The 3,393-nt window shown below is 42.2% G+C and overlaps 1 pseudogene across 1 annotated transcript; it reads right to left on the minus strand.

The window, feature by feature from the left end:
* Window positions 1-485: 485 nt before the first annotated feature.
* On the minus strand, window positions 486-1,041 carry LOC308421993 (large ribosomal subunit protein eL32-like; annotated as a pseudogene). Its single transcript has one exon. The product of its transcript is annotated as a large ribosomal subunit protein eL32-like (transcript).
* Between the last annotated feature and the right edge of the window lie 2,352 nt (window positions 1,042-3,393).

Raw genomic sequence — 3,393 nt, forward strand, 5'->3', positions numbered from 1 at the left:
GTAAATTATAGGTTGTGAAGTGTGAGCTTTTGTCTTACTGTAAATTGCTGTTCGTCTTTTTTTACGCAGCTTCAACTCCAGTTTTATTTTTATTTTTTAGCGTTTTCTCAGAGATCCATCTATATATTCTCTCCCCCACCCTCTCAGAGCTTGAAACCAAGGCCTCCCACATGCTAAGCAAACACTAAACTCCCAATCTCAGACTCTCCATGAACCTCATGGTACCTGATTCTGACTCTTTCCTAGCATTATCTGCAATTTGGGGACATATATTTGCTTGAATGTGTCTATACGGTTAACTATCTGCTATTCATATCATGAAGGACAAAGAACAAGGGTGACCAAGGTACTGAGTGAAGTCGGCAAGTGTGAAGGGTAGGAGGCACACCCAAAGTTTCAGTTTACCCTCTGAGCCATAAATCTGTCAAAGATGAGTTGGAAGCATCAGGGTAAATCATCTTGAAAATGTTAACTGCCAGCCTCTCTCAAGTCAGGCTGTGCAGCCCAATATTACTACAAAGGTAGACTTGGGAAAATACTTGATAAAAGCAAATACCAGCTAACATCATCCACTTGGCAGTTTTTGGGGTTTTATTTGAACACAAAACGTGCACACAAGCCACCCACTCATTTTCTTTGCTGCACAGCCTGGCTCTGGAATCGGTGACTCAGATGGCCAGTTCTGCTGCTCTGTCTACGATGGCTAATCAGCCCTTAGAGTTCACATTGTGAGCGACCTCAGCACAGTAAGATCTGTTGCACATCAGCAGCACTTCTGGCTCCTTGACATTGTGGACCAGAAACTTCTGGAAACCGCTAGACAGCGCGCTTGATTTTTTTTTTTTTTTTTTTATGTTGCTCCCATAACCAATGTTGGGCATCAGGATCTGGCTCTTGAATCTTCTCCGTACCGTTGTTGAGGCCTCTAGATTTATGCTAGTTTTGCTTAATTTTCACATATCTGTCTTTCTGGCACTCTATGAACTTCTTGGTCCTATTTTTGATGATCTTGGGCTTCACTAGAGGCCAGAGGGCAGCCATGATGCTGCAAAATAGATGGCAGCTTCCTCACAGGCAGCACTGAGGAAGAAGCAACATCATCTACTTTTGATCATCATCTTGAACAAAGATCGCCCTGGTTTTCCTCTCTTAGCTAACATTCTTATGAAGATGATGGAGAAGTTAAAAAATTCAGGATTGGTAGGGTGGCACACATCTTTAATCCCAGCACTCTGGAGGCAGAAGCAGGCAGATCTCTCTGAGTTCGAGACCATCCTGGTCTACATTGTGAGGTCAGGGACAGCCAGGGCTACTTAGTGAGACTCTCTCAAACAGAACAAACAAACAAAATCTTAGCAGTTATTCCAAAACTCAGTTTCTTTCCCAGTGGCCAAGTCTCACAGAATATGCACAGTGCTGTCTGTAAGGACGGGGATGTGCTCACTTCTTGGCCACATTATGAAACACAGACATTGGTACCCAGTATGACATACAGACCATAACTTACACAACAAGCCCATTTTCCCCACCTTCAATTCTCCTCAACCAACGCTGCCAATGTAGAACTCCTCCAGCCCCAAACATGTCCTCCTTATCTACCACCTAGCATGGCTGATATTCCAGATCCTATTGCCATTCTCTCTGGTTGTCTGCTCTCCATATTGACTTCCAAAGCACTCAAAGGGTTTGGGGAGACAGCACATTGTGACATGGTCATGACCTCTACCCTGATACGGTTGTGCACACTGATCCCTTACACCCAGGTCATTGTCTCATTCATGGTCCCATTGCTGTGAAGAGCACCGTGACCACAGCAACTCTTACAAAGGCGAACATGTAACTGGGGCTGGCTTACAGTTCAGAGGCTTCGTGCATGTTCTCCATGGCAGGAGCATGGCAGCATGTAGGAAGACATGGTACTGGAGAAGCTAGCAGCAGCAGGAGACTGTGTCCACACTGGGAAAAACTTGAGCATGTAAGAGACCACAAAACCCACCCTACAGTGACACACTTCCTCCAACAAGGCCACACCCTCTTGTAGCGCCATTCTCTGTGGGCCAAGCATTCAAACACAAGAGTCTATGGGGGGCATTCCTATTGAAACCACTGTAATCATTGAAAGTTTGGTCTATCTTAAACATGGATACATTTATCGTGAACAAGGAAGGGGTAAGTATTAAGAAAGGATTAGCCGCAGATAACGGACATGTGAAGCACAGAGAGGCTATGAAGTGAATTGTTTTCCTACCTCTAACTTTTATGGATCTTTCGTTTCTGGGTAAGTTCATAAAAATACATTGGTAGTGACAGTGAAAAATCCAATGTGGGGCTCTAGAGCTTCCGGATGGTTGTTCTAACCAGAAAGAAGCTCACTAAGATGGATAGACTTTGGCCTGCTTAATTTTACAGCATGCTTCTCATTTGCATGGTTCTTATAATTTCAATAAAAAAACAGAATCATGAAAGAAGTATATGGATTACTTTCTTCGTCCCCCCAAAATGCTATTTGCAAAGATAACTTACTTATTTATAATTTGTGGCAGATATGAGCAATTTATTCTATGTATTGGATGCTAACAGAAGCATAATTGGTCACTGTAGGCCCTTCCTACACAACAGCATTTTAAGTCAATCATATAAAATGTGTATAAGTCAGAAGCAAAAATTGATTTATTTTTGTAACTTGAAAGCTTGAGTTTTTTAAACCTAAATCATTAAATGATAAAAAAAAAACCAGATAAATCAAATCCTTACAACTTGATAAATCATGCATGTAAAGACCACCAGCTAAAACATCAGAACTTTTAGAATCAGATCTTACACAGGCCTAGAGATAGCAAGCAGCTTAACCTTTAGAGATTAAAAGGCATTTAGGCCAGGTGTGATGGCACACCTTGGAGGCAGAGGCAGGAGGATCTGTATGAGTTCAAGACAAGCCTGGTCTATAGAGTGAGTTCCAGGACAGCCAGAGCTAAATAGTGAGACCTTGTCTCAAACCCTTCCTCTCCAAAAAGGTCATTTAGGTTTAAACTTTATACTTATAGAAAATATGTAACAGAACAAAATTCCTTCAACTCTTATATTAAGATATACTTGGTATACAGTGCTAATTTTTTCCATATTTACTGTATATTTCAGCGTAATTACATATACCAAGAAAGGCAGTGCACCCTCTCAAAAACAGGCTGTGTTAGCACATGGGTTCTTTCAAGCTTCAGGAGACTGGGAGAGGGAAAGTGTAACGGAGCTCTCTTCCCAACCCTTACCCTCCACCTTCTACTTAAAGGTAGGTATGAATTCCAGGAAGAGAGGGCCTTCCTTGTACCAGGAAGAGGAGTCAGGAAACAGCCGCTGAGATTGACACATGAAAACAATTCTCATTATTGATCCTCC

This window comes from Micromys minutus (assembly GCF_963924665.1).
Source record: "Micromys minutus genome assembly, chromosome: 6".
NCBI lineage: Eukaryota > Metazoa > Chordata > Mammalia > Rodentia > Muridae > Micromys > Micromys minutus.